Genomic DNA, 22,759 nt, shown 5'->3' with positions numbered 1-22,759 from the left:
GTGAAGCATCTGAGAGACATGGTGCATAGCTTGGGAAGCACTGTGGTTGTACAGGGTCAGATTCTGAAGACCATGGAGGCCAAGGTGACAGCCAGTGAAGGAGAAGTGCAGGAGCTGAGAGACATCGTGGTAGTGCAGGGTCAGATGCTGAAGAATGTGGAGGAAGAAGCCAAGGAGCAGAGAGACTTGGTGTCTGATCTTCGGGTGGAGTTGGGCATCTCCAAACATGAGATGGAAGGTATGTTAAAACAAAATGCTGGTTAGAATGGTCAAGAGGCAACATGCTTGTTGTGCCAAAAAAATTGAGCTTGAAATGATGTTTAAAGGCACAGGATGAAATGTGTTTAAATCTTTCTCTGTGATGTTTTCCAGAAATGGCTGCTGAATTGACTGCCAGCCAGAAGCAGGTTGAACTCTTCCAGACCAGACTCACTTCCAGTGAAGACCAGGTTGAACTCCTCCATACCAGACTCGGTACCAGTGAAGACCAGGTGGAGAAGTTGACCACAGAGAGTGAAGGTAATTAGACCAGAATGATGTTCAGACAATGCATGTATGAGAGGACAGTGTTGAACAATGTCTTACTTTACTGATAATTCCTTCAGTTGAGCTTAGAGATCTGATCATGTTTTTTTAAGATGTTATTTACTGTATTTGCCATATGATCCATATGTTGGAGCGTTTTGATTTAATATGAACATCGTAGGCCTATTCTATTCATAATGTATTCATACAACATGCTTGCAGTGCCAAAAATGGAGCTTGAAGAATTTGAAAAGTTACGCTGAAATGTGTTTAAAGTCCTTCTTTGTGATGTGTTTTCCAGAAATGGCTGCTGAATTGACTGCCAACCAGAAGCAGGTTGAACTCCTCCAGACCAGACTCAATACCACTGAAGACCAGGTGGAGAAGTTGACCACAGAGAGTGAAGGTAATTAGACCAGAATGATGTTCAGACAATGCATGTATGAGAGGACAGTGTTGAAAAAAAAGAGATCTGATCATGTTTTTTGTTTTTTATCATGTTAATCACTGTAAGTTTGATCCATATAATCCATACAGAACATTGGAGTGTCTTGATTTAATATGAATATAGTAGGCCTATTATTTTAATTGCGACCGTAGGTCGCACTTACTACAGAAAGCTGCTCGAGGTGTCCGTCCGTCAGTCAGTCAGTCAGTCAGTCAGTCAGTCACTCCGTCACTCCGTCACACACGTCACACTTTTGCCCTGCTCATATCTCCGCAACCGTTGCCCCGATCCATGCCAGATTTTGCACACACACTCCTTACCTGCCAAACTACAACCTCCAAGGACCCCCGGAGCTCCAGGGACCCCCAGCTCCCTCGGGGACCCCCAAGTGTAAAAAATGAGCACATGTGCAAAAATTACCAAATGACCACCCCAACGGAGCTGCTCACGGGGAATTCCTGGGGACCACCCACTCCTGCTGCTCCAGAACGGATGCAAAAGTGGTGGCGCCCCCAGTGGAGGACCCCCTGCCACTGCAGCTCACATAAAATGCCGTAACTCGGGCTAGGAGCGTCCGGGAGAGCCGGGGCCAGTACCTATTCGTCCGCCAAGGCAACGCGGACACCCCACCCCTCATTTCTCACATGGCCCTCTTCTAGCGCCACCTACAGGCCGAATTTTAAAACACATTTTTGGCCACTGCTCCTACAGTTTTGACCCTCCAATCACGAAAATCACTACACAGTATGTCTACACTCATGTCATCAACATGGATCAGGAAGTTTTTGGAATAAAAAATGTTTGCCCTATTTGTGGAGATAAGTGACCTACGGTCGCTTATCTCCCGATTAGGGAGTCTTACTGGTATCGATACAAAAAAATGGAGCTTGAAGAGGAAGCAGGAAGGACACCTGCGGCTTATAGTCAGGTGCGGCTTATATATGTCAACATTAGTTTTTTGTTCTAAATTTAGCAGGTGCGGCTTATATTCAGGTGCGGCTTATAGTCCAGCAATTAGGGTACCTTTACACATTACACAAGCTGAAAATAATGTTTAGAATCTTTCTCTGTGATGTTTTCCAGAAATGGCTGCTGAATTGACTGCCAGCCAGAAGCAGGTTGAACTCCTCCAGACAAGACTCAATACCACTGAAGACCAGGTGGAGAAGTTGAAGACAGAAAGTGATGGTAATTAGACGCAGAATGATGTTCAGACAATGCATGCATGTGCATTGTCAGTGCAGTGTTGAAAGATGTCTTACTTTACTCATAATTCCTTCAGCGCATGTTATTTAATGCTTGATCCATATAATCCACACGTAGGAGTATTTTTGATTGAATATGAATACATTGATTGAATATGAATGTATTGATTGAATATTCATGTTGTATTGATTTAAAGATGCAGTGCCATGATTTTTTTGCCCCCTTAAAACATGATGATCAGGTATTAAGATTATACAAGGAGGAAGATTTTTTTTCCAGAAAAGTGTACAGAAAGTGTTAAAATTATGTTTAATGTGGACACACCCACCAGTTCATTAAGTATGCCTGGTTGTCAGGTGAGTAGTGACCCACTACAAAACTATGGCACCACCTATTTAATATTCATGTTGTATTAAAGGAGTAGTTCACCCCCAAAAGGATTTTCTTTCTATTGATTACTCACGCCACAGAGATTTTAGTTAAATTATGTTTTCTGTCTAGATAAAAATGTGATTATAGTAAATTACCCATCTGGAATCAATGGGGGTAAAATTATCGTAATCAAATGTTTGTCTTAGGAATGTGACAAAAAACTAAACATGATTGAACTCAAGTCTCCATGGAGTGAGTAATCAATAGAAATAAAGTCATGTTGGGGGTGAACTGCCCAGGTAGCTTAGTCGGTAGAGCTCTCGCCTTTGTACTGCAAGGTCATGGGTACGATTCCGAGCACTGTCAACTCAGCGCATAAGTAGCACGGCTTGGCAGCAGTCCATCTCCCAGGGGTCTAGCGCATTGTAACGGGGACAGACTCCCGCGTGTTACTGGCTGATACCGACAATAAGCCACTCCCGACCTATTTGTTGTGAACTACTCTTTTAATGTAATATTCTTGTTGTATTGATTTAATATTCATGTTGTATTGATTTAATATTCATGTTATATTAATGTAATAATCATGTTGTATTGATTTCAGCTCATGGTGCTCAGCTGTCCGCTGTAGGAACAAGGCTGACTGTCAGTGAGGACAAAGTGCAGGAACTGTCCAGTAAGTTTGTTTATCAAATATAAAAGCTGTCAATTAGTGGCGTTTCCATAAAGCCACTTAATGCGCATTAACGGCTTATTCGCAAAATCTTTTTATGGAAACACTTCAAAATGCGAATGAACTTTCATTATCTGCAAAAAAAATTATCCACTTGGAGGAGGTGGATTTTGAGGCTTTATCGAATAAACTAAATGCGCATTTGTGAATGGAAACGGGTCAGACAATAAATGCGAATAGATTATGACATTCTGTGTCCATATCATCGTCCAATTTAACACTTTCCCCTGCCGCTTAACGTCCACAAAACAAACCGGTTGTTTGTTACACACGGAGTGACGCGGACCGTGCGTAAAATCCTCCCGTTTTCACCTCCCGGAGTCAAGCCATCCGTGGCTAACCCCTCCTCATCACACGGTGTTGCATGCCAAAAGTGGCCGATCTACAAGCTCACAGCAGCTCGCATCCGCGTCTCCGCGCCACGTTGTGAGCTTGCAGATCGGCCACCTTCCAGAGGACGCTGAAACTTGCAGGATGAGCACTATGCAGCGACGCGACCGCGGTTTTCCCGGTGAACCTGAGCGCAAGGGTGGGGGCGCGGGAGTGTGGGGAACACACACCACTGACTATTGCCGATGATGGAGAGGTTATATAGCTTTATGTATTGAGAAACTCTTGCCAATTTCTCTTGTATTGAGAAACTCTTGCCAATTTCGTAACTCTTGCCAATTTCGTAAGAGACTCGTCGCCAATTGTAATATATTTAAAAGTTAAAAGTTATGATGACTGATAACCCGTTCTTCCCACTACTAGACAGCGATCGAGTCACAGCAGTCAGACGTGCAGTGCTCAGGTTCTGTCTGAAAAAAATCTGCCCGATCAACTCATGCGACCGTCGCTAATTCGAATGACACCCGCAAATGGAAACATGCTAAATTTGCTTTGTCTTAATGCGTATTTCTGATAATTCACTTCCCTAATTCGAATAAGTTTGTGGAAACATGGCTAATGTATTTCACTATTTACTGCATTTATATATCATTAATGTCAAGTGGAAACCTTGTACGTCCAAAACTATTTCTTATTTAAACATTAAAAAAACATTTGAATTTGCCACTTTACAAAGAGTTTGTAGATCTGATGTTTTCACTATTTTCGTGCAACACTTTTATGATGAAGTAAGGCATTCATTTACAAAAAAAAGTCTAAATATGGAGATACAATGCTTCTGCCCGACATTAACGATCTGCTGTAAAATATATTCATAAATAATGTGATAATTAATATTAGGTCTATAATATATGTTTTTATTAGGGATGGAGCCCTAAACAAGGGTAGCTCAATAACCTGATAACAGATTTACTGAGTATCCGGTATCAATAAGCTTTGGGCTTATCAAGCTTGTTATCTAGCATAGTGGCCCATGATGCCATGTTTAAACAATCAAGACAAGAGGCGATTGATAAATTATTACAGTATTATTCATAATATAAAGCCATTTAACTCTTATTGCACACTAATGAATGATTGTTGTAATGATATTTAATGATTTGTTACTTTTGTCAATTGTCATCTTCATAGATGGTGGTCAGACACAAACTCACAGTCACAACAACTGGCCAATACATTTTTTTTTTTTAGAACCAGTTATGTTCTGAATTTGTTGTCTCATATCTTTCCACAAAATATTAGAAAGCGCTCGATAAAAGCCCGGCTCAATAAGCAGGATCAATAAGGTGCTCATTATCAATAAAAATTAACGAGCTCCATCCCTAGTTTTTATTATGATAAATAATGTACAAATAGTACAATAAATGCATTTATAATGACACAAACAATGTAATATCATAACAAATGCATTTATAATTTGTAAGTCCAAAACCATTCCTTTTTAATGATCATTTTAAAAACAATGTAAAATTGTTAAAATAGCCAATCTACAAGCTCAGAACAAAAACCCAGCTTGAACTTATAGATATGCTATTTTCACTATTTTTGCAACACTCTTGTATAATGAAGTAGGACTTTAATTTATGAAGAAAAAATCATAAAAAGTAGAAATATGGTGAGGTTTTTGCCTGACAACAACTTTATAATCATATAAATAATATAACATGCCAATTTATATTATAATGTATACTTTTGTAATCATATAAATCATATTAAAATGTATAGTTTATTGATATTATACTATTACCTAACACATTATTTTATGTTATATTATATTATTATTTTACAAAAATAAATAATGTGATAATGCTCTTGTGTTGACAGACCAACCAAAGGTGGCCTTCTCTGCTGGGTTGGGTAGCCCTGTTGGACCATTTAATTCTGATACCACTCTGGTTTATCGGAGAGTCATCACTAACATCGGCAACGTCTACAATCCATCTACAGGTAGGTGGTGATTATGTTAATTATGTGAATGAGCTTTACATCAAGGAATTAAGTTAACAATGTTAATGTGCTTTACATCCAAGTGATTACATTAAATATGTTAATGAGCTTTACATTAATGATCACGTTAATTACATCACAACTTACATCTCTGTGAAAACATCAGCAACAGCATGTGAAGGGTTAACCCATTCTTCAAAAATATCATCTGTTTTCTCGGCTAGTTTTTGAGAATCTTTCCTTTAAAACATAGAGCTTAATGGAGTATTCACCCACAATATTTACTTATTCCTATCGATTATACTGTAATACATGAAGGCTCTTTATTCTTATCATCAAGTTATTGGATCAGGAATGTGACCAAAACTAAAGAAATACCCATGGTTCATGGGTATATTATTGTGTGTGTGTGTGTGTGTGTGTGTGTGTGTGTGTGTGTGTGTGTGTGTGCGTGTGCGTGTGCGTGTGCGTGCATGCATGCGTATGCCTTTGTGTTTCAGGTCATTTTCTTGCTCCAGTCAGAGGAGTTTATTTCTTCAGATTCACTGCCGCTAATCATGGATCATCAGAGAAAGTGTCTATCTACATGTATAAAAATAATCAGCTACTCATTTATAACTTTGGATACTCTAGTATTTCTGGATGGTTAGAATACGTCTCTAATGCAGTGATAGTAGAGATGGAGCAGGGAGACACAGTAGACATGAGGTTATCTGGTGGTTCCTACAGCCTCTATGACTATGGCACACAGAATCACAACACATTCAGTGGTTTTCTGCTCTATTCTATGTAACACTGCTACTGACACTGATGGAAACTCACTGACTACATTTTACGTACGATTTAGACATACTGTACTTTTACTTAATACATCTTTTCAGATGGGGGTCTGCATTCAAAATACATAGTCATTTGACAGTCCATTACAACTCAGAAACACTATTGTATGTTTTACATAATTATTCAAATTATTTTATTAATGCAAAACACACATTAACCATTTAAGCCCTATTTTAGACTTTGGCCCTTCCAAAATAACAGATCTACAAGCTCACAATGAATGGCGCTATTAAATAAACTTTTGACAAATATCCCACAACCTTAATTAGAATTCAGGCTTTTGCAAATCCCGCCCCATTCTGCCCTGTTACTATGATGGGACATTTGACCCTGGGCAGATTGTTTTTATAGTGGCAGTGAATGGGATTTTTTTATGTTTTCATAGCCTCATTACAGCTATATAAATTACCAAAGGAAAAACATCTAGGTGATATTAATAAAAAGGGAAGACAAAGGTACAGTAGTTACATTGCAAAACAGGGGGTTTACCCGAAAATATATGTTTTAATTTGTTTAATCCCAGTGGGACAGAATCCTCTTTGCAGATTCTTTTATAGTGGTAGTGGATGGGATTTTTTTTTTCTTCATAGCCTCATTACAGCTATATAAAGTACCAAAAAAACACATCTACGTGATATTAATAAAAAGGGAAGAAAAAGGTACAGTAATTACATAGCAAAACAGTAGTTTTCCCCCGAAAATAAATGTTTTAATTAGTTTAATCCTCTGGATCAGAGATGGAATAGAAATAGAAAGAGAAGCGCATTGCATCTTGGGTAGGAAGAGGACAGAACTATAATGTTTCTCCTCACATAATAGGCTGGCTTTTCGTAATTCTGCCCATTTAAATTATATGTACCCAATCGTGACTCTTAGACCATTGATAAGGTCCATGTGAACTAGTTTGTTGAAGCTTATTCGTTATGATGAGCGAGATCGCTTGCCGCGATCACCTCCTGCGGCCGTACCGGGTGATCTCCGTGTCGCGCACTGCGGACAGTTGTTGAAAGCCACATTCAATATTCTCCACTGCACAAACTCCACCCCCGATAGCAAAAAGTGAATGGTTTTTTCTGGTTGGCCAGTCAGGGAGTCTCAGGGACCAATCAGAAGGCTGACAAACGGTGAATTGCCCTGTGTGTATGCTGGTTTGTCCATCTGTAACTCCACGTTCAGCAGTTGTTCAATTGTCTAAAAAACATAATACAAAAATCAATAACGCATGTACCTTGCCCAACATCAACTTTATCACCTTCAGATGTGTCTCTACTTCTCATAATCCCCAAATGTTTAAAATATTTTCCCAAATTTTGGCCTGTAGGCGGCTTTGTCCTGTGATGCCATTTACATCACAAATGGGCGTCAACAAGCAGCGCACTCCCAGTCCGGGGGCAGTTCCAGAGAGCGCAACATCACAGTCTGTCTGCTTCACACCAAGGGGGACTAACAGGCACACACACAAAGGGGCCAGGCCCCCGCAGGGGGCTGTAGGCTAGTATATATAAAAAAAGTCAAGTATAGTATTTTGCAGTATTTCTACATTGTGGTTCTACTTGTAAATCATTGTGGATAAGAGTGTAAATGTCTAAATTGTAACTTGTACTTCTAAAAGGTATTTGTAAAATGTGAGTACTTCTTCCACCACTGGTCCTGGTAGCATTACATAAAAGAGCTTCCATAATGCTCATATTCATGTTGTCAATAAAGACACATTCAAGAGCACTGTTGAGTCTATTGTATGTTTTAATGATTATTATCATTACTAGGGGCCCCTGGTCCCCTAGTGTTGTTGTTGGTTTATTTCTTCTGACACATTTTTTTACAGTTCTGGCTCAAAGGGATAGTTCACCCAAAATATAACCTCTTTCCTATCGATAACTCACCTCATGGAGACTTGAATTCATGATATTTCTTAGTTGTTGTCACATTCCTAAGCCAATAATTTGATGACCAGCAGTAGACTCCTAAAATTATTGGCTTATGCAACAAAATAGGGTGAGTAATCGATAACAAAGAAGTCATTTTGGGGTGAACTACCCCTTTAACCGTGCAGTCGTGTTTTTAACGAACGTCTATGCCAAACGACAAAGACACAAAACTCACTTCCATTGTCGAAGGTTGGCGCTGTAGCAATCAACTGAATAATGCTAACTTTGAACAGACATTGCTCACTGTTTGACTGACAGCAGTAAAACTTCAATACACACTAGAAAATATTGTTCCTTCGAAACAATTGTGGGCTCGCTTCAAGCCAGAAAACAATGGCTATAAAAGGACAAAAAGGGTGGCATCTGTTCCTTGACCTAGTGGGAATGTGCTTGCAAGATTTCACGCACATCGCAGGCTGTGTTCATGATTTGAGGTGTTTTTGGCCACTTTATCGCTGCTTGCAGCTATATTTATTATTATTATTATTATACATCTTTTTTTGTGTGCACTTCATAGGCATGTTAGATAAAGGTCCTTAGATTGTGTGTAGAATGTTTCATGCACATTGCTAAAAAGAAATCCTAGAATAAAAACGGGTTTAAGCGTTTCACAAACTGCTCAAAATGATATACCGCCCCCCTTTGGCCAATTGGGGTAAGATTGGTTTTAGTGATATTTGGACTAACACTCTACATCTTTGCCAAATGCCATGAACATGTTACTTTGCATGTATGATTTAGAGGCAGAAGAATAATTTGCATAAAACTGCAATATTCATTGAATTATTTAAAAAAGCATGTTTCAATTTTAAAGAAATCCGATCTGACAGATCTTTAGATATTGGTCCAAAGTTCACGTAAAAAATGTTTTGTGCGCGTGACGCCAGAATAAAAGCGGGTTTACGTGTTTCACAAACTGCTCAAAATGGCGGAAAATCGAAGGGCGGAGCTTACTTAAAGTGATCCCTGACTAATACGACAAATATGCCTTGATACACTATAATTGTCCTCTATAACTACAATGTAAAATTAAAAACACCTCAATTATTTTATTTCTTCTAGAAATAGCTAATCTTTCACTCAACAGGGGAAATGCCTGTCGCAAGTTGATGATGTCACAAATGTCAAGTGTGATCTATCCCTATGGAATTTATGGCATGCATGTGAAAATAAAAACAAACTTAATACTTCCTATGGTTAATATGAGCATAAAATCGATATTTCAAATGTGTTTGTGTTTTGTTTTTTTGCACATGCATGCCATAAAAATGACACATGACATTTATGACATCATCAACTTGCGACAGGCATTTCCCCTACTGAGTGAAAGATATTTCTAGAAGAAATAAAATATTTAAGGTGTTTTTAATTTTACATTGTAGTTATAGAGGACAATTATAATGTACTAGAAGCTGGGCCGCCCTTCGGGCGGCCCAGCGTCTAGTCGGCGACCTGGCCAACTCGGGAACGATGTAAATAGAGAATGAATGCCCCGCCCTTTAATGCAAACCCCATTATACCTGTTGTCATAGGACCCGTTTTGACCATCTGTTTTCCTGTGTCCATTTATGCCCATATATGGAGATATCTGTATCTGTCTGTCTGCCGGCGTCCATTTTATGTCCATATATGGAGATCACTGCAGATATAGTTCTGGGTCCATTTTATGCCCATATGCCCATATATGGAGATATCTGTCTATTTGCGTCCATTTTATGCCTGCCCCACCCTTTAATGCAAACCCCAATATACCTGTTGTCATAGGACCCGTTTTGACCATCTGTTAGCCTTTGTCCCCACCCTTTAATGCAAACCCCAATATACCTGTTGTCATAGGACCCGTTTGGACCATCTGTTTGCCTTCTGTTAGCCTTTGTCCCCACCCTTTAATGCAAACCCCAATATACCTGTTGTCATAGGACCCGTTTTGACCATCTGTTTGCCATTGTCCCCTTATGCCCATATATGGAGATCTCTGCACACACAGTACCGGTTGCGGAAAACTCTGATGTCAGACATCAGCTCCGCATTCGGGGATTCATTTTATGCCCATACCCCTTATGCCCATATATGGAGATCTCTGCACACACAGTACTGGTTGCGGAAAACTCTGATGTCAGACATCAGTTCCCCATATATGGAGATATCTGTATCTGTCTGTCTGTCGGCGTCCATTTTATGTCCATATATGGAGATCACTGCAGATATAGTTCTTGGTCCATTTTATGCCCATATGCCCATATATGGAGATATCTGTCTATTTGCGTCCATTTTATGCCTGCCCCACCCTTTAATGCAAACCCCAATATACCTGTTGTCATAGGACCCATTTTGACCATCTGTTAGCCTTTGTCCCCACCCTTTAATGCAAACCCCAATATACCTGTTGTCATAGGACCCGTTTGGACCATCTGTTTGCCTTCTGTTAGCCTTTGTCCCCACCCTTTAATGCAAACCCCAATATACCTGTTGTCATAGGACCCGTTTTGACCATCTGTTTGCCATTGTCCCCTTATGCCCATATATGGAGATCTCTGCACACACAGTACCGGTTGCGGAAAACTCTGATGTCAGACATCAGCTCCGCATTCGGGGATTCATTTTATGCCCATACCCCTTATGCCCATATATGGAGATCTCTGCACACACAGTACTGGTTGCGGAAAACTCTGATGTCAGACATCAGTTACGCATACGGGCATTCATTTTATGCCCATATATGGAGAACGTGGGAAGAATGGTTTAGAGATACTCGGATTACATACATACATACACATTCACAGAGATTTTTTGTTGACTCATGTGGCGTACGTGATGTCAGAGCTGCCCAGTCAGGGATCACTTTAAGTAAGAAGTTTGAATTTTCAAACGCTTCGTATAGCGCCCCCCTTTGGACGATTGGAATAAGATTGGTTTCAGTGATATTTTGACCAACCCTCTACATCTTTGCCAAATGCCATGAACGTGTAACTTTGCATGCATGATTTAGATGCCGAAGAATAATTTGCATAAAACCGCAATATACATTGAATTATTAAAAAATCATTATTTAACATACAAACTTCTCACCACATAGCCTGTGTAGATATAGGTGCAAATTTCATGTGAAAAAAGTTTTGTCCAGGAGGAGATAGATTTTTACTGTTTTTCATATAATTCAAAATTCTGGGGGATCTAAAGGTCAGAGGTCAAAAGTCAGAGCATAAAAGTTGTTGGGCATGAGGAGACGGATACGTGTATACAGGTTTCATGGCTGTACGTATAACAGAGCATGAGCTCTACCTGTTCAAAGTTCGCACTTTCGAAGGCTTCCTACAGCGCCACCATTTGGCCGATTGCTGTATAAAATAATAGCACACTTCACCACTGTAAGCTGAACACATTGATGTTTTTATTTAAATGTTCTGCCTGAGTATGTAGGAGTAGAAAGGAACCGAAGTTTTTGAGGAGAACTGTCTGACTTCGAAAAACGTGTTTTGCCATGAAACGGTTACGTTTTGCGCATTTGTGGCGCCCCCTATAGATCGAGGTGGAAATGATTTTTGACATTCCTTGAGTATACGACCCTCGGCGTTTCATTCAAATCTGGTGTTGACTGGATGCTTCGTTCGTGATTTATGGCAATTTCTTGCGATACGGGCCCTTCCCGCTAACTTTGGAAGCTTGTTACGGACGAACGGTATGGACTATCAAAATATCGCTTGAATATGTTTATCAGATGGTTCCAGAGATCATGTGTATTTAGCTCGAAGGGCGGAGCTTACTTAAAGTGATCCCTGACTAATACGACAAATATGCCTTGATACACTATAATTGTCCTCTATAACTACAATGTAAAATTAAAAACACCTCAATTATTTTATTTCTTCTAGAAATAGCTAATCTTTCACTCAACAGGGGAAATGCCTGTCGCAAGTTGATGATGTCACAAATGTCAAGTGTGATCTATCCCTATGGAATTTATGGCATGCATGTGAAAATAAAAACAAACTTAATACTTCCTATGGTTAATATGAGCATAAAATCGATATTTCAAATGTGTTTGTGTTTTGTTTTTTTGCACATGCATGCCATAAAAATGACACATGACATTTATGACATCATCAACTTGCGACAGGCATTTCCCCTACTGAGTGAAAGATTAGCTATTTCTAGAAGAAATAAAATATTTAAGGTGTTTTTAATTTTACATTGTAGTTATAGAGGACAATTATAATGTATTAAGACATATTTGTCGTATTAGTCAGGGATCACATTAACAACGACACAGATGTCTTCCACTTGAATCAAAGCACGCGTGTAACAAGTTGCATGTCTTCAAACGAAACGAGTCATGACTTATGCCCGTTTGAAGTTTGAATTTTCAAACGCTTCGTATAGCGCCCCCCTTTGGACGATTGGAATAAGATTGGTTTCAGTGATATTTTGACCAACCCTCTACATCTTTGCCAAATGCCATGAACGTGTAACTTTGCATGCATGATTTAGATGCCGAAGAATAATTTGCATAAAACCGCAATATACATTGAATTATTAAAAAATCATTATTTAACATACAAACTTCTCACCACATAGCCTGTGTAGATATAGGTGCAAATTTCATGTGAAAAAAGTTTTGTCCAGGAGGAGATAGATTTTTACTGTTTTTCACATAATTCAAAATTCTGGGGGATCTAAAGGTCAGAGGTCAAAAGTCAGAGCATAAAAGTTGTTCGGCATGAGGAGACGGATACGTGTATACAGGTTTCATGGCTGTACGTATAACAGAGCATGAGCTCTACCTGTTCAAAGTTCGCACTTTCGAAGGCTTCCTACAGCGCCACCATTTGGCCGATTGCTGTATAAAATAATAGCACACTTCACCACTGTAAGCTGAACACATTGATGTTTTTATTTAAATGTTCTGCCTGAGTATGTAGGAGTAGAAAGGAACCGAAGTTTTTGAGGAGAACTGTCTGACTTCGAAAAACGTGTTTTGCCATGAAACGGTTACGTTTTGCGCATTTGTGGCGCCCCCTATAGATCGAGGTGGAAATGATTTTTGACATTCCTTGAGTATACGACCCTCTGCGTTTCATTCAAATCTGGTGTTGACTGGATGCTTCGTTCGTGATTTATGGCAATTTCTTGCGATACGGGCCCTTCCCGCTAACTTTGGAAGCTTGTTACGGACGAACGGTATGGACTATCAAAATATCGCTTGAATATGTTTATCAGATGGTTCCAGAGATCATGTGTATTTTGGAGAAAAAAATATTTTCTCCAAAATGTAGAAAAAGGAGCAAAAAGTGTTTTTTGAAGAATATTCAAAATGTCGGAAAATCTATCCTGACGCAAATGGGCGTGGCCTATATGGAAAGATGCGTCATGACCTAAGGAATCCAGAGAAAGTCACATCACTCCCGAGATCGTTTGTGTTTCGTTTTGAGAGGGTCGATCCCCCTGAAAAACGTGTTTTGTCATGAAATGGTTACGTTTTGCGCGTTTGTGGCGCCCCCTATGGGTCGAAGTGGAAATGATTTTGGGGATTCGTTAAGTATACCACCCGCGACTTGTGGTTAAAATTTTGTGTTGACTGTTTCGTTTGTGATTTATGGCATTTTTTTTCAAAATGAGCCACTCCCGCTAAATTTGGAAGCCTGTTACGGGCGAAAGGTATGGATATCGCTTGAATATGTTTATCGCATGGGTGCAGAGACCTTGTGTACCGATTTTTGTGACATTTGGAGAAAATATGTGGGAAAAGGAGCAAAAAGTGTGTTTTGAAGAAAATGCATAATTGCGGAAAAATAGATCCTGGCGCAAATGGGCGTGGCCTATACAGGGAGATGCGTCATGACCCAAGGAATCCAGGGAAAAAAGATTTTTTATTTTCCGACCTACGGTTCAAGAGTTACAGGCCAAAAGGTAAAGTAGGTCGTTATAGCGCCACCATGAGGCCGACTGATGTAATTATTTTTTGATTAATCCTTGTAATTATTATGAACCTTCCCTCCAAGTGTTGTAACTGTAGGCCTTACCGTTTCCGAGAGAAAAATACTGGAATGGGAGAATATTAGTGAATTAATTTTTCCCCATTGACTTATAATGGGATACTAATAAATTAATATCAATTAAACTATACAACCTATCTCTTAGCAAAATAATAGCACACGATTCCTGATGAAGCCGGTCGATTTGACATATGGCACGAGTGTGTGGCGCAAAAACTGCGGGCGGTGAAACGCGCAGAACTTTTTTTTAGGACTAGAATGATAGTGTGTTGCCCTGTTAGGGCAACCACACTAAAAACCACACTAATAAAATAAATAGCTAGAAAATATTGTTCCTTCGAAACAATTGTGGGCTCGCTTCAAGCCAGAAAACAATGGCTATAAAAGTAAAAAATGTCAAGATCGCAGGCAGTGCTCTCTTTGACGTTACTGACGTCAAAGATTGGTCTATTTTGTTCCAAAAATGTGTTGTGCAAAAGTTGACCCGCTGGTGGCGCTATAACAGGCCAATGTAAGAAGGGTGGTATCTGTTCCTTGACCTATTGGGAATGTGCTTGCAAGATTTCACGCACATTGCAGGCTGTGTTCATGATTTGAGGTGTTTTTGGCTTTGGCCACTTTATCGCTGCTTGCAGCTATATTTAGAATTATTATTGGTGGTCAGTAGTGCACTGCAGACACACCTCAGGGAGATATTGAAATAAAGATGATGTCCAGGAAAGGCACTTTCTCGTTTTTGATTGATGGACTGCCCTGTAATTTAAGAGGTGAAAACACCCATGCTACCATTCAGCAAAAAAAAAAAAAACTGGCCCCTCCTGCAAACTTGGGCAGCCAGTTATACCCAATTGGATTGAAATATAAAACATCTGACTGATACAATACATCATACATGACTCAAGAGATTGTGTAGGACCTACTGATTTGAAATGTGTGGGAGTACTATCAAAAGGTGTGTTTTGAAGAAACGCAAAATGGTAGAAAATGTAGTCATATTTATGACTTTAAAATACCCATCTTTTATAGACCAGCTGCCAACTTTTGCTTAAACCGCGCTACGTGCCGCTTCTATGAGCTTGTAGATCTGCAATTTTTGGAAAAATCTTGTAAACGCTTATATACCGAATGAATATACTGTATGGTATATATATATACTGTATATATTATTTTAAGCAAACATTTATATACAGTACGTCTGTATACTTTATTGACAGTGTCTTCTTGTTCTGCATCGGGCAAGATGATTGTATAGACTGTATAGATGTCTATGCTCAAGGGGACACGGCCGTCTGATTGGTTGACAAACACCACACCTCCATTTCTGAGCTATAAGCTTAGCAGAAAAGTTAGCAATAAAGCCATTTCATAACGCCTCTAAGCTCTAAGGACCATAGTGTGCACACCATAGGCTCTCCGCCCGTTCTCAAACTGTGATAAAGCGCACCTAGCCTTGCTCAAATGAAAAACGCCTCATCACTATAAATATTATTACTCCGCCATATAGCCTACAGTATAACTCAAGGCTGTTCAGCCTTGACGTTACAAGATACTTCTCCCACTCTGGCGTCCTTCATCATCTGTGCCGGTGAGGCGGTGACACGCTGCTGGCCGTTTAAAAATGCATGTGAAGTTTTGCACCCTGGAGTGGGAACTTCTGGATTACTCTGCGCTGCCTGTTAGTTATGATTGATTTTAAGATCCTTTTCATGTTTATTTTGCTTTTTCTTTTCTGCTGCTGAGTGATAGGCTTTTATACCGGTATCTAGCCATAGCCTATCGCGTATTAATCTCCAAGCTCCAAGGAAATCTTCCTGCGTCAATGGCAATTTCATCACGATTCCACAATCGAGGTAGTTTTATCGCACATTCCTAAGCTGAATATAATACCTTTGGGGCGTACTGATTTGTCCCTACCACTTTGCAACGTTGATTCCACTTCCTCTTATGTCGATACCAGGAAGTAGCGGCGAGACGTTGCAACAAGATAAATAACCAGCCAATGACAAAGCACTGCTGTGATTACAGTATGCCGTAGCGTTGCTCATTATGTACACTGATACACTCAGTGTTCACAATGCTGTGTGATGGCTCCTCCAGTTCATTACACTTGTGGGGAAATCATATTCTCTTTCTGTGTAATCATTATGCAGCGAGAGAGGGTAAATATTTGGACCTGAAATAACGGATATACCCCATTAAGCTATGCTCGAACTTACAGAGCAAAAGGGAAAAATGAGCGTATGTGTCAGTGGTGTAACGATTTTGTGTTTCTGCATTGATATTCTACTGTGTAAACACAGCAGTGACAATGAGAAAGCTTACTGATGAATGGGATTATGTCTTTTTGTGTATTGAAATTAGTATTATTGGATAGTAATTCAATTCTGACATGGATTACCAATTCCTCATTCCTGCTCTATTAGCCGGTGTAATTTCCCTCTGAGCACCGTCTCCATGCAGCCCACATACACGTCTGCTGTGCACGCACACACACACACACACACAGGAAACAACGAACACACTTTGAGAAACGTTTTTCCACCCTCTCACTCACTCTTTCTCTCTCTCTCTCTCACTCGCATACTATACACGACTGCCACACACACACACACACACACACACACACACACACACACACACACACACACACACACACACACACACACACACACACACACACACAACACCAAACTGTAGCATAATTCCCAGATCACATCCACACACAGTGTGTGGCTGGGGTCTACTCCAGTCATCAATCACTTCTAATACCCTCCCTTCATTTGTCCAGATGATATTTGTTTTGTTATTGCCTCTGCTATTATTGTTGCTGTACTTCTTTGATACATTCCCCGACAGCTCGCATTTCCATTATAAGTCGTCAATTAATATAACCCAAATGTAATTATTGTGACAGGGCGTCTAATGTGGGCCGCTGAGACGAGAAATGGCTTGTGACAGGCTGTGCTTCAAACTGCCGTGCGTGTACAGTGGGACATCCTCTGTGATGCAGGCCTCCTCAAGCCCAGCCTTGGTGCTGTCTTCTACCTCAGTGGTTCTACAACTTTTTTCATGTCAAGGACCACCTGAGTGATATGTATTTGGCTGCGGACACATTTTCAGGATCCTTCAAAAATTTGAGGTTTGGTGGCCTGAACATAGAGTTCGGATCCGCCATTCTGACTAATATGTCTGAGTCATAGTGTCGGGGACTTGTCTGTCTGTGTCCCTTTTGTACCCATATATGGAGATGTCTGTTTCTGCCTGTGCACCTGAGTCCCTTTTATGCCTATATGAGATATCTGTATCTCCATATGGAATGATGAGAGGAAAGTCTGTAATTGACATGAAAAAGTTAGGGAACCACTGATCTAGTTGGTGTCGATGTACCCCTGTCGTTCGTCCCCCCACTGTAAGCAGTGGGGGGACTGCAAGCAGTCTGGCTGTCCATCTTCCTACCCCTATGTATCACTAAGTCCACCTCTCGGGCCTGGTTCATACTTAGTTTAGCAGCGCCGGTGCACAAGCTCATGTTAATGAGTGCATGTTAGATCTGATATTTTCGATGGACGACACAAAGTGCAACCAAGTATTAATCAGGCGGAAGAGATGGTGGGAGAAATGCACAGACCCACAACATACTGTACGCACCACACACGCCGGCACTCATGCACGCACACACGCACGCACACACAGACGTTTAAGTTAGATAGATAGCCTGAAAGAAAATTGTCAGCATTTCCTTTTCAGCACCTACAGTACAGTATTTTGATTTCAAATCAAAATTATTATAGTGAACAGCCAAGTGGTCAGATATCATACCATATTCGTTCCCCTCCAAAACTCTGCATAGTATTTCTTCAAAGTACTTCAAACTTGTTTTGCCTCTACTATAGCCCCCAACCCCAAGCATGGCTTTTCATAATCGCAAGCAATCCCAAAACAATTATTGTCATCGGTTTGGATAGTTGTAGAAATTGTCAGCATTTCCTTTTCAGCACCTACAGTACAGTATTTTGATTTCAAATCAAAATTATTATAGTGAACAGCCAAGTGGTCAGATATCATACCATATTCGTTCCCCTCCAAAACTCTGCATAGTATTTCTTCAAAGTACTTCAAACTTGTTTTGCCTCTACTATAGCCCCCAACCCCAAGCATGGCTTTTCATAATCGCAAGCAATCCCAAAACAATTATTGTCATCGGTTTGGATAGTTGTAACTGCCTATTGCCTCTGGACAGCACACTCCCGAGAGAGATATACGGTAGTCATCATAGTGTGTGTGTGTGTGTGTGTGCATGCGCGCGCATGCATGAGAGAGAGAGAAAGAGAGAGAGATACTTGCAGGCACTCAACAAACACACTTGCTTTTTGTTTTCTATGTGTACTATGGAGCGCTGAACGGTGAAAGAACATCACGATTGATAAGATGACAGTCATCTTTTTTTATTTGTAATGCTGGCTACAGCTCCTGAAGCAACTTGTGGATTTTTTGGATGATCCTGCACAACGTCAGTCCACAGCTTCCTCCTCGGCTGTGATCAGTAGTATATCAAGTAGCAGTGATGGAAGAAGTCTACAAGCTGATGCGACGGGCTGAAGTGGTTAATTTATGTTTTGTAATAATAATCAAAATCTACAAAGTAACTAGTAACTCAATTGCAGTGGAGTAAAAGTATAATATTTGCCTCTGAGATGTAGGGGGCGTGGCCTATGGCCCACGGGGCACCTGGGCCCACCGAGCTCGGGGCTTTGATCATATTTCAAATTTCTGAAAATATTAACACTTCCTTCCCCTTCGCCGAGAAGAACCGCGGACACTTGGCGTTCTGGGGAGATCTGCCTCGCCACCGAGAGGTGGATAGACCAATCTGTGTACCAGTACTTGCCTCTGATGCAGAGTGGTCGGTGGATGGAAGGTGCTCTGGGGAGGTTCCGGTCTGGGCGTGGTCCTGCTCTGTGTCCTCCATGGCGGCATAATAAACATGAAACTCACCCTCGTAGCATGGACTTTTCATAGTGATATCGCTGGAGCGTTGGAAGGAGGGGAGTTCCTCCCCCTCCTCTTACTCCTCCATGTCAGCGTGGTCCTCATCGGAGATGGGTGGGGAGGCAAGCCGTTAGCTGTGTAGAAGCTAGGTAGGTAGCCACTAATTGTTAGCAAAACAACGAGGCAGGCAGCTAAAGCTAGACTGGGGAAGCTAGGCTAGGTAGCAGCTACCGCTACTAGCTAAGGCAAGGCCTATCGTGTGTTGTGGAGAAGAAAAATAAAATTTCACCGCAACGCCGGTTGGAGAAAAGCGTCAGGAGAAGTTGTCCGGGAGTCTGCATGTTCTGAGAAATTTGTGGATGAAATCCTGTCTGTCGCGTTAAGAGCTAGAAGTTAAATTCTCAGAAAACAGTGGAGATGTGATTTTTGCCTGTTGTGCTATCGAGCAGAAGTAAGCAAAGGAGAAGTAGTCACGTCATACAGGGATTCATATAGCCTCCGGAGGGGGAGGCTCTTCTGGAATCTGAGTGACAACACCCGCCAACCAATAGGATTTGTCAGCTGGGATTGTAAGTGAGGCTTCTGTGCATCGCCAGGAGACCTTATGGGTCTGTAACTCAGAGTGTACAAATGGAACCAAATGGACCCGTTTTCCATTTGGACAATGAGTTAAATTAACATTGATTTTACACAATTGGGGTTCCATGATAGAAATGCCATTGGTAGTTACCATGTAATTACCTGGTAGTTGTAATTACTGGGTAAATTACCTGGTAAATACCCAGTAAATATACTTCTTGTATAGGCTGAATACGTGTCTACGCTCAAGGGGACACGACCCTCTGATTGTTTGACATCTCCGTTTCTGAGCTATACGTTTAGCAGAAAAGTTAGCAATTAAGCCATTTCATAACGCCTCTAAGGACCATAGTGTGACCATAAATATTTTGTCTTTCCGTCCTAGTGTATTTATCTGATGATTAAATAACTCTAATCATCTGATAAATACACTGGGCGGAAAGCCAAAATATTTATCTGATGATTACAGTTATTTAAGTTATACAATGAAGGGATAGGGATTTCACAAACGTCTTCCTACTCCTTTTCCGAGCATGAAATATGATTTAAGGTTAAGATGTTCTTCTTCTTTTTTTAAATGTAATTCTTCCTTTTATTTCTTCTTCCTCACTTATTTGTTCGAAATAAATAAATGAAATTAAATGAAATGAATGCACTGTGCACCTGGTAGTTACCGTTGTTCCCTGTTGAGATTTGCACATTTCCTGGGGCAAGCTTCCCAGATCACTCATGTCACACGTGTCTTCTTATTTTTTCACTCTCAAAAAGCACCTGCAATGTGGTGCATTTGAAACTACAATGCAGTGCACATCATGGGGTGATCCCTGCTTGCCTCCTGTGAATTGTTTTATTTATTTTCTGTTTATTTTGTTGCTGAGTGAGGTCAGCAGACAAAGTGACGTGAGTGTGAAGAATAAAACTGGGTGAAATGTGCCAATCTCAACAGGAAACAATGGTACCTGGTAGTTACCTTGTAATTAATTGTTAATTACCTGGTAATTACTGTACTGTAAAAGCAGGGGTTACCATGCCATTAAATGGGGGGTTCAAAGTCCTTCAAATTAAAATGGTTAAAAATGTCTTCTAGAACCCTAAAAATGGGGCGTCCTTGGCATATCTTTCAAATGGGGGTCTGCAGGCTTATAATTGTCAATTAGTGTCAATTTGCCTTGCCACAACAAGCAGCAACTGGACGGCTGATCTCAGGGCTCTGGATGAAGTGTGGTTGAAGTGTGCAAGCCAGGGATGAGGGAGCCAGCCCATTTAAAATTTTAAAAAACAAACATTAAAGCTTAAAATCAATTTGAAGGACAGGGAGCCAATGAAGTGAGGCCAGGATTGGAGTGATATGGTCTGGTCTCGTTCTTTTTTCCCCCCAGTGAGTAGGTGGGCAGCAGCATTCTGAATCAACTACAAGCGCCTGAGCAGCGATTGATCGATGCAGACAAACTGCATTGCAATAGTCAAGTCTGGATGAAATGAATCCATGTATAACCAATAAGGTTGGCCTTGATCTCGGCTAAAAGTCTTAAATAAAAAAAAGCTTTGACCACAGAGCTAACGTGTTTGTCAATTTTAAAGGCTGCATCAAAGGTGACTTGTTTACAACAGTGGATTGCACACATCCAGTTTGTTGCTGGTGCTGGACAGAGTGACAGTTCGCTGAAGTGTTTAATGTATGTGTTGTAATAATAATTCAAATCTGCAAAGTAACTATTAATTAAAAGTTTTAAATAAATGTAGTGGAGTAAAAGTAGACAATATTTGCCTGTAAGATATAATGGTGTTGAAGTAAAATAACTAACCCTATTGAAAATTGGAAGTTGTCCAGTAAATAAAGATGCATCATATTGTTCTTGAGTACAGCATTTCAGTACACTTATTATTAAGTTAACATGATCTTAGTTATATATATAATATATATATATATATATATATATATATAAAAGGAATACATTCTGAATGATTCTGAATCAATTTGCACGAAAAACACAAAACCAAACACAAAAAAATGGTTTGTGATGACCTGGAAAAGTGTCTATAGACATTTTTAGCACAAGGTGTGTTTTTCGTGCAAGACAAATGTGTGCAATGGATTCAGAATCATGAAAAACCCCTAGTTGGACCCCATGACATGGTCAGAGCCTCAGGGTGCCCAAGCCCAGCCTCAGGATCCGGTATGACTGGAAGGCACTCTCGACCGACCCTGGCCTGCAAACCAGGTATACGGAGGAGGTGATGAGTTGCTTTCAGCTGCTGGACGAAGCAGTGGAGCCTAGCAGTGAACACAGGAGATTTGTTGTTGCCAACGAAGAGGCGACCAGGCTGCGTGTGCCCGTGCTAGACAAAACCAGAAGCTCTCTGCGGTCCAAACACCCGGAAGTCGTAGTGGCACGGGGCAGGGAGGAAGCACGGCTTGGCTTTGCACGTGAGCCTACTGTGGAGAGACGTGGGATACTGAACGAGGCCAAACAGCTTCTCTTCAGTACCTATGATAAGATCAAGGGGGAGGAACTGATGGAGAGGGTGCAGAGAGTCCAGGCAGCGCATGGTGAGAGGCAGTATGGAGAAGCCTGGAGGGTCATTAATGAAATGACAGGATGGAAGAGGACCAAGGAGGGACAGGTTGAGGGACACACCCCTGAGGAGAGGGTAGCGACCTGGTTCAACCACTTTTGAGAGCTGCTGGGCACAACATCAGATGGAGAGGAAGAAGAAATACCATCATTCCTCCAGGACCTCAACATCAAGGATGGTCCTTTCACGGTCAGTGAGCTTGCCAGGGTGAAAAACACTCATAAGAGTAAGA

Source organism: Nannobrachium achirus (assembly GCF_963921795.1).
Source record: "Nannobrachium achirus genome assembly, chromosome: 7".
Classification (NCBI taxonomy): domain Eukaryota; kingdom Metazoa; phylum Chordata; class Actinopteri; order Myctophiformes; family Myctophidae; genus Nannobrachium; species Nannobrachium achirus.
Note: the sequence above shows the minus strand (reverse complement) of the source record.